At 46.8% G+C, this 9,888-nt stretch overlaps 1 protein-coding gene across 1 annotated transcript in view; it reads left to right on the plus strand.

The window, feature by feature from the left end:
• PHF19 (PHD finger protein 19) overlaps positions 1-9,888 on the plus strand; it is a 40,748-nt gene that overhangs the window by 7,190 nt on the left and 23,670 nt on the right. The window lies entirely within an intron of this gene.

The following is a 9,888-nucleotide window of genomic DNA, read 5'->3' on the forward strand; positions in this document are numbered from 1 at the left end:
AAAAAAAAAAAAAAATACAAAAATCAGCCAGTCGTGGTGGCTCATGCCTGTAATCCCAGCTACCTGGGAGGCTGAGACATGAGAAGAATTGCTTGAACCAGGGAGGCGGAGGTTGTAGTGAGCTGAGATCGCACCATTGCACTCCAGCCTGGGCGACAGACATGTGGGGAGTTGCAAGAGGACAAGGAGTCAAAAGACCTGCACACGTGTCATTAGGTGCTCAGGGGACAAGCTCTGTTCTCAGGGACTGTGAAGGAAGGTAGGTCGGTCAGACTCTGGAGAAGCAGAACCAATGGGAGATACACTGGGTATGTATACAGATGCTTGTCCACTTACAATGGGGCTTCTCCAGTATCGTAAGTGGAAAATGAATTTAATATACCTAACCTACCAAATATCATAGTGTGATTTCTACTGAATGCATATAGCTTTTGCACTGTCGTAAAGCCAAAAAATCATAAGGCAAGCTGTCATCATTCAGGGACCATCTCTGCGTGTGTGTGTGTGTATATATATATGTTTGTTCATAAATAGATGTATTTAAGAAATTAATTTGCATGATTGTGGGAGCTGGCAAGTCCAAAATCTATAGGGCAGGCCAGCAGGCTGGTGACTCAGCATGAATTAATGCTAGAGTCTTGAGACAGAATTTTTTCTCCAGGAAACTTCAGTTTTTGTTTTTGTTTTTGAGACGGAGTTTCACTCTGTTGCCCAGGCTGGAGTGCAATGGCGTGATCACTGCACCTCCACTGCAACCTCCTCTCACTGCAACCTCTACCTCCCCCTCCCAGGTTCAAGCGATTCTCCTGCCTCAGCCTCCCAAGTAGCTGTATGGGTGTGCACCACCACACCCGGCTAATTTTTTGTATTTTTAGTAGAGATGGGGTTTCACCATGTTGGCCAGGCTGGTCTCGAGGGTATTTTTCTTAAAGTCAACTGATGGTAAATGTTAACCACATCTCTAAGATCCCTTGACAGTGACACCTAGATTGATGTTGGATTAAATAACTAGGTATGATAGCTTAGTCCTGTGGACATATAAAATTGACCATAACAGAGGGGTCAGCCCAGAGTGGTGCCTCTGCCAGAGGGCGGTGACTACAGGCTGGGTGAACCAGCCATTGGAGTGGGAAACACTCAGCTGCCATTGGGTCATCTGGCTGTGGAAGGGAACTCCATAGTCACACCAGGAGTGCATGGCTGAATGCTGTGGTTAGCTGTGAAGGATGAATGAATGACTCACGATATGAGCCTATGTTCTTCTTTGCTTTCCCTGTGACCTGCACAGACCAAACTCCTTGCTGCAGAGCTCTGTTCCTTGCAATGCTTCCCCCCACCCACTTTCTGTCTAGCTGCTTTCGCATCTCTCTATTTTGGTTTGATGTCCATACAAAGTCTGCTTGCCACCCCACCAGCCACATATAACTCCCCAGAGCCTCTTTCCTGCCTGCTGACTGTTCAGATTCCCTGCACACACATACCTGGGGCCTGCCAAAGCCTCATGGGTGAGACCAAGACCCTGATGGTCAGAACCACATCTGGAATGAAGAGCTCTCAGCTCATCAGGCTCCTATCCCAAGGGATGTCCCACACAGCTGGGCTCCCTCTGTGCAGCTCCAGCCCAGATGTTTCCTCTCCTCTGCGGGGGGAGGCATCGGGGATTTTGAATGTAATCTTAGAAGAAGCAGCTATAAGACACAGATCTGAATGGTCCCAGCTAAACCTCTTGGAACTGTTGCCCCAACTTAAGCCCGAAGATCATGGAGGAGAACAGACAACAGAGAAAGGCCAGACCTGAGAGTTCCTTCTGAGAGCTGTAAAAGAGTGAAGATTAACTTTAAAGAACCATGGAATTCTGGCAACAGAATCTCCACTTCTCCAAGCTGAAAGAGGTCCTGAAGGTCACTTAGGCATTCCTCCATCCAGGCAAGGATTACCTCTGAAATTCATAAGAAGGTCACATGTCACAGAACACTCAAACAGAAGGATTTTAAAATAAATTTTGGCAATAAAAAAAATCAAGAGGACTGCTGAGGACCTGATAAAAGTGGCATGGCATACATCTCCGGGCAGGGGAGGGGCAGAGGCCTGGACCCACTTATTGCTCATGTGCTGATTTACTAGTTGACCTTGAACAAGTCTTTCCTGCATGAGTTTGGCCAGACCTCTCCTGGTTGCTTTTTTTTTTTGAGACAGAGTCTTGTTCTGTCGCCCAGGCTGGAGTGCAGTGGTACGATCTCGGCTCGCTGCAACCTCCGCCCCCTGGGTTCAAGCCATTCTCCTACCTCAGCCTCCCCAGTAGCTGGGATTACAGGCACACACCACCATGCCCGGGTAATTTTTGTATTTTTAGTAGAGATGGGGTTTCACCATGTTGGTCAGGCTGGTCTCAAACTTTTGACCTCGTGATCCGCCCACCTCAGCCTCCTAAAGTGCTGGGATTACAGGCATGAACCACTGCGCCCTACCTTGCCTGCTTTCTAGATACCAGTTTCCCCATCTGAAAATGAGAAGTTGGGCAACTTAACTTGGAAGATCGCCTCCATTAAGACACAGGGTCTCACTCTGTTGCTCAGACTAGAGTGCAGTTATGTACTCATAGCTTACTGCATCCTCAAACTTCTGGGCTCAAGCAATCCTCCTACTTCAGCCTCCTGAGTAACTAGCACTGCAGGTGCATGTCACCACCCCAGCTAATTTATTTTTATTTGTAGAGATGTGGTCTTGCTATGTTGCCCAGGCTGGTCTTGAACTCCTGGCTTCAAGTGATCCTACTGCCTCATCCTCCCAAGTAGTTGGGATTTACAGGAGCGGCTGGTATTGGCTTTTTATATTTTTTATTATGTATTTTTTTAGACAGAGTCTCACTCCTAGGCCAGAGCGCAGTGGCGCTATCTGAGCTCACTGCAACTTCTGCCTGCAGGGTTGAAGTGATTCTCATGCCTCAGCCTCCGGAGTAGCTGGGATCATAGGCATGCACCACCACATCCAGCTAATTTTTTTTTTTTTTTGTATTTTTTGGTAGAGATGGGGTTTCACCACGTTGGCCAGACTGGTCTCAAACTCCTGGCCTCACATGATCTGCCCACCTTGGCCTCCCAAAGTGCTGGGATTACAGGTGTGAGCCACCATGCCCAGTCTGGTATTAGCTTTTGAATACACCATATCAACTGGGTTCAAACCTTAGTTCCATCAATACTAGTCGAATCATACAAATGACGCTGTTGTATCCACTCTCTTCTTATTTGCTCTCCTCTGGCTATATCCAGGGCAGTTGGTTATATCTTGTCCTTCATGAAATGCCCAGCAAGAGCCTTGGCTCCTGGGGAACAGCTCTCATACATTTTCTCTTTCTCCTGCACACCCAGCCTGGGGCCAGGAGCTCAGCCACCTCACATGGATTAACTCATGGATTGCTTGATCCCAGAAAAGATGCCTTGTAAATACTGGAATTCATTAATAAAATGGCTCCTCTGTATTTCAATGTGGGGAAAACTTTAAAGATAGCTTTAATCTTCTCTGGAAGTGTCTGCTATAAAATGGCATAGATTGACTAATTACCCAGTGTCCTTACTTTTGGCAAGAATTCTAATAACTATATCTATCTATCTAAGTCAGTCTTTTATGATCACACTGTTTTAATCACATCAGTCAAAAATCTCTAATTGAATGTAGTATGCAGACCTAATTGATAAAAACAAGAAGATAAAATATCTCTCAAATAGTCAGTGCAGCTTTTGGTGGGTCAAATCTTTATATAACATCCTTTATGAAGAATGACTGGGAGCAACTCATTTGTTCTAGACTTCATACATTGATCAGTGAGTCAATCTGAAGCCCTGATTAGAGAAGTGACCTATCCTAGCTTACCCAGTGAGGGAGAAACAAAGCTCAGACTGACTTCATAGAATCGAATAATTTTGCCGTCAGAGACACCTTAGAGGTCACTGTGGTTTGCACAGAGCTGATCTCTCCTTTTCTCGACACCCTCCCACAATTATCTATCAATCTGTCTGTCCCCCTAGTCCCACCTCCTAGCTCTGGACTAGGAGCTTCTTCTTTTTTTTTTTTTTTTTGTCTTTTTTGAGACGGGGTCTTGTTCTGTCACCCAGGCTGCTGGAGTGCAGTGGTGCGATCTCAGATCACTGTAACCTCTGCCTCTAGGCTCAAGCGATCCTCCTACCTCAGCCTCCCAAGTAGCTAGGACCACAGGTGCATGCCATCATGCCCAGCTAATTTTTTGTATTTTTGGTAGAGATGGGGTTTCACCATGTTGCCCAGGCTGGTCTCAAACGCCGGAGCTCAGACAATCCACCTGCCTCAGCCTCCCAAAGTGCTGGGATTTTAGGTATGAGCCACCACGCCCTGCTGGACCAGGAGCTTCCTGAGGTCAAAGGCTGCATCTTATTCGTCTTCATGCCACACCTAGCATGGTACCTGCCTACAGCATGATTCTTTACACACATGCACTATGTTGAAAGGGTGAACAAACCACCACTTTAACAGATGGGGAGACTAAAATTTAGACAAGGGAAGGGATCTTTGGTTCCATAGCAAGCTGGCAAGGCAGGGAAATAGGATCTCCAGTGTCTGGTGAAGGCTCCATTTTCTTTTCTACACCCCCTGGGTTCACAGAGAAGGCAGGCAGACTTCTCTCATTTCCCCACAAAAGCCACAGGTAAAGGTGTTTATAGCTTGGCAGCTAACCAAGGCCACAACCACGCCAACAGGTCACAGCCTGACCCTGGCAAACATTTTTTTTTAAAACTGGTGTTAATAACCATGCTTTCTACTATAATCTGAAAACTCTCTGTACCTCCATGCTGAGGACATGATAAACCAACCCCCAAATTCAGGCCATAGAACATGGGCTCGTCTAACCTGTCACCTGCATAATAATTATTTTCAAAAATTATGTAATAATAATTATTCATATTTGTGAAAAGCCTTTTCTGTATAGAGCACTTTCTTTTTTTTGAGATGGAGTTTCGCTCTTGTCACCCAGACTGGAGTGCAATGGCACAATATTGGCTCACTGCAACCTATGCCTCCTGGGCTCAAGAGATTCTCCTGCCTCAGCCTCTGAAAGTGCTGGGATTATAGGCATGAGCCACTGTGCCCAGCTGTGGAGCACTTTCATATAGGCTAATTTGTTTGGTATTCAAATAAGTATTTCTGAAAGAAAATGATGTTCTCTCAAAATAATGACTGTACATTTAAAACAAGTGAATCTGTCATGTGTGAAGCATACTTTGATAAATCTGATTTTAAAAGTAACAGTGAAAATCACAAGTTACTTTTATTTTCTTCCTCATGCTTTTTGACATTTTACAAATTGTCCTTAATTGAAAGAAAACATAGAATAGCACAGCAGAAGGAAGAGCATGGGTTACTGGGAGGCAGGGGACCTTCTCTCAGGGCTCTCTGGCCCTTTGGTGGTCTCCTCAGACAGACAGGTGCTGAGACACTGCTAAGCAGAGGGGACAAGCCCTGACTCTGTTGTGTGTGACGCTGAGTATATCACTACGCCTTTCCAAACCTCCATTTCATCCCCAGCAAAATGGACCTGATGCCTGCCACTCCTGGCTCACCAAGCTGTGACAAGCCTTAAAAGAGAAGGGTGGGCCAAGGGCAGTGGCTCACACCTGTAATCCCAACACTTTGGGAGGCCAAGGTGGGTGGATCATGAAATCAGGTGTTCAAGACCAGCCTGGCCAACATGGTGAAACCCCATCTTCTACTAAAAATACAAAAATTAGCCAGGTATGGTAGCATGCACCTGGAATCCCAGCTATTTGGGAGGCTGAGGCAGGGGAATTGCTTGAACCCAGGAGGCAGAGGTTGTAGTGAGCTGAGATCGTGCCACTGCACTCTGGCCTGGGCGACAGAGCAAGATTTCGTCTCAAATAAATAAATAAACAAACAAATAAGAAGGGTGATCAGTCCCATGCATGAGGGGACACTGTGCACTGTAACCACCCTGCACACCCAACAAGCAATGCTATCATCAAAATCTCCTCTGCTGCAATCTCCTCGTAGCTTCCTGCCCCTTCCATCTTTAAAATCACCAAATATCTCGAACATGGAAAAGTTTTAGACTTGAGAAGGAGAGGGATCAGAAAGAACTATAGATCAACCACCCAGCTCTGTTACATCTTGACACTTGGTCATATTTGCCTCAGATTTTAATATTTGTTGTAAGAAATAAAACATACAGATAGAATTAAACCCCCTGTGTTCTTCCTTTTGATCTCATTCCTGTCCCTCCCTTCCTAAAGGTTACCCTATTCTAAATCTGGGGTCTTTCATTTCCCATGCATGTTTCAATACTTTTACTACCTGTCTGTAACCCCAAAATATCTACATAGCTTATTTTGTATTTCTTTGGGTTTTTGTTGTTGTTGTTGTTTGTTTGTTTTTGAGAAAGTCCCTCCCTGTCACCCAGGTTGGAGTGCAGTGGTATAATCATGGCTTACCACAGCCTCAAACTCCTGGGCTCAATCAATCTTCCCACCTCAGCCTCCCAAGTAGCTGGGACTACAGGTGCATGCCATCATGCCCAGCTAACTTTTGTATTTTTAGTAGAGATGGGGTTTCGCCATGTTGTCCAGGCTGGTCTTGAACTCCTGACCTCAAGTGATCTTCCCACCATAGCCTCCCAAAGCGCTGGAATACAGGCTTGAGCCACGGGGCCCAGCTGAATGCATTAAGAAACATTTTGTATCATTTATGTCACACTGTACCTATGCCACATCTTGATGTTAGTTTTTTTTCCTAGAGTATAACTATGTTGAGGCTACAGACTTAGTTCATTTTTACTCCCAGTATATTATTCCATTGTATGACTAGATCACAATTAATCTATCTGGTCTGCTGTTTGTTTGTTTGTTTGTTTGTTGAGACAGAGTCTCACTCAGTCACCCAGGCTGGAGTGCAGTGGCACGATTTTGCCCATTGCAACCTCTGCCTCCCAGATTCAAACAATTCTCCTGTCTCAGCCTCCCAAGTAGCTGGGACTACAGGCACACACCACCACTCCCAGCTAATTTTTGTATTTTTAGTAGAGATGGGGTTTCGCCATATCGGTCAGACTGGTCTCGAACTGCTGACCTCAAGTGATCCACCCGCCTTGGCCTCCCAAAGTGCTGGGATTACAGGCATGAGCCACCTTGCCTGGCCTATCTGGACTGCTGTTCATGGATAATTCATTAATTTCTAAATTTTCACAATTATGTGCTGAATGACTGGAGTGGAGTCATTGAATTGTAGCTATGAGTATCTTCCACTTTCTTACATGTTGCCAAACTGTTCTCCAAAATCGTTTTGCCAGTTCATATCTCCATAGGCATTTGAGGGTTCCCACCATGCGACATCCTCACCCTCCCACTCCCCTGTATTGACAGACTTGACTACTGTGCCCATCTGGTGGATGTGTAATGGTGTACCACAGTTCTCTTCATTTGCATCTCTCACGTGGCCAACGGGGTTGAACATCTTTTCACATTCACTATTTTAGCCATTTAGGTTTCCTCTTTTGTGTGTTGCCGGTTGATATCCTTAAGCCGTATTTTCAAAATTGGATCGTTGATCAGCCCATTAAACTCCCTCCACCTGGTGCACCCACCTCCCTGTTTCCACAACCTAACTGAATGTTACCTTTTCTGGGAAACTTGTTCTCTTTCCTCAATTCAAAGTTAGAGTTGCCTCTAAACAATCACTGGTGACACTGTACCTTTCTCGTGGCATTTATAATTTCCTGTTCTGTAGTGTTTTAACTTCTTATTTTGGTATCAAACTTTTGAGTTTACAAAAGCACCTGCTCCTTCATTGTATTATTTGAGCATTTATGCAACAGCCCCACGAGATGGGTAGTATTATTATCCTCTTTTAAACAGATAAAGAAACATGGTGTAGGAGGGTCTAGCTAACCCAAGACCCCATCCTGGCTCAGAGGCAGAGCTGGACTTGAAGCCAGGACAATTCAATTCCATGTGCAGCTCACAGCACAATCCCCTTATTTATTTATGCATCAACACCACCTCCTCCACGGGAATGCCAGTCCCTTGTCTCCCATCCACCTGTGTGTCTCCCATCCCCGTGCTCTAGTCCCACACAGTGGGGCCATCAAGATTCTGAAGACAGAATTTCTTAACAAAGTATTAATACAATGATCACTTACTGCACACCCACCAGGCACCAGGGGCTTTGCATATATTAACTCTAACCTTCCCAAGAACTCTATTTAGGTGAGGACACGGAAGCTTGAGAGTTAAAGTCTCGGGAGTAAGAATTCTTTAAAAAAAAAAAAAAAGAGTTGAAGTGACACACTCAGGCTCCCATGGCCAGTAGTGGGTGCAGCTGGCCTATAGCCTCAGAGGTGAGCACTTCCCTCTGTCATCTCTGTCCCCCAGCATCCTGAAGGCAGACCCAGCCAGCTTAGAAGCTAGTGGGAGTGTTCTGCTCCCATCATCAACCCTACCCGCGTTGGACACACGTTCTCTGGGCAGAACATGGTTAAGTAGCACAATCCTAGGGCTCCTTTGGGACTTGAAATGTGCTCTCCAGGATTGGGAGATTTTGTGCCATGAGGCTGCTCCCAGGCTTTCCTTCCAGGTTCAGGCAGGTGCTCAGCAGTGCTAGGTTCTGCTGAGGCCCAGGATCCAGAACGGGATAGTGAGGCAGGTGAGAGCAGGAGGATCAAGGAGTGGAAGGAAGTGAGGAAGGAGGTGAGAGGATTCCTGGATCTCTGCTGAGAAGGTGAGGTGGGGGGCAGCACAGATCATGCTCCAAGGCCAGGAGGCAGAGGGCCCAGAGTGAGCAACTGACAGTGAACAGGGAAGGCCACAGGCCACACCCATGAAAGGACACATCCCTGTCTGGTGGGGGTGTCTGCAGAGTGGGATGGTAGCCACAGAGGTGGGCGCGGTGGACTGAGGGCAAGGATGGGGGTGGGGTTATTGGTAAGTGTTTTTCCCCCCTTCCCCCAGGAGTGAGTATGGGTGAGACAGTGTGTGCCTTTTCCCCCCCAGGGCAGGGACCCTGTGATTGGAGCTCTGCCCACTGCCTCGATCTGCCATTCATATGACTCTGTGCATGTTATCTTTCATTGTGTGCCCTTTATTTATATGACGTGTTATGCGTGTGGCATATATTTGCGATTGTACCATGTATTTCTGTGCACTGTGTCTATGCAGTTTGTTGTTTGGGGTTATTTCGGCCATGTAGGTTTCCTCTTTTGTGAATTGCCTTTTGATATTCTTAACCCATATTTTAAAAATTGCATTGTTAGCCCACTAAATTCCCTCCACCTGGCACACCCACCAACCTATTTCCACAACCTATCTGAATGCCCCCTTTTCAGGAAAACTTGTGTCTCTTGCCTGCCTGTGTTGTTCTTGCGTTGTGGTTTTATGTGTTATGTCCGTCTACCTTACATGCATGTTCTGTTGTGTCTCTGTTGTGTACAGTGTGTTCCCCCTTGTGTATCTATGCCTATGGCTGGTGTGTACAGTACTTCTCTTTGTGGAGTGTGTCCTGTACATGCTGCGGTGTGTTTTGACCTGTGTCTGTGCGCTGTGCACTGTGTGTTGTGTATCTACATTACGCTTGGGCTGTGTCTCTGTGCCGAACGCCTGTGCTGTGAGTGCAAGCTGTTGTGTGGCCCGTTTGGCCGTCCTGGGTCTGTGTCTGCGTGTCTGCGCCAAGGGTCCGCGCCGCCCTGCTGTGTGTCTGTGCCAGGGTCCGCCGGTGCCTGCGCGCAGATCTGTGTTTCCTCAACAAGTGTGCGAGCGGCAGTGTGCGCCATGCGCACTGCCTGGCGTCTCCGTGTGCGCCGCGGTGTGGCCGCTCCTCGGCGGGGGGCCCAGGTCCGGGAGAGTGGCCGCGGAG

This window comes from Colobus angolensis, unplaced genomic scaffold, assembly GCF_000951035.1.
Source record: "Colobus angolensis palliatus isolate OR3802 unplaced genomic scaffold, Cang.pa_1.0 Scaffold71, whole genome shotgun sequence".
Taxonomy (NCBI): Eukaryota; Metazoa; Chordata; class Mammalia; order Primates; family Cercopithecidae; genus Colobus; species Colobus angolensis.